Source organism: Capricornis sumatraensis, chromosome 10, assembly GCF_032405125.1.
Source record: "Capricornis sumatraensis isolate serow.1 chromosome 10, serow.2, whole genome shotgun sequence".
Classification (NCBI taxonomy): Eukaryota; Metazoa; Chordata; class Mammalia; order Artiodactyla; family Bovidae; genus Capricornis; species Capricornis sumatraensis.
Genome location: NC_091078.1, coordinates 66,813,674 through 66,813,880, shown reverse-complemented (window position 1 = coordinate 66,813,880; position 207 = coordinate 66,813,674).

The window sequence follows — 207 nt, the reverse complement described above, 5'->3', positions numbered from 1 at the left end:
CCCGGCGACTGGGCGGGCGAATGCGGGGACTGGCCTGCCGGGCTCGAGGTGCTAGGGGTGGGGGGGACAATGGGCCAGTTCCTGGTGCGTCACGAGGGAGTTCCTTAAAGGGGAAGTGAGCGGAGCTACGGGGCGGGCGTGGGGTGCGGTGGTCGGCGGGGAAGGCCCCCCGCGTTTCAAAATAATGCCCGCGGCGCCCTCGCGACC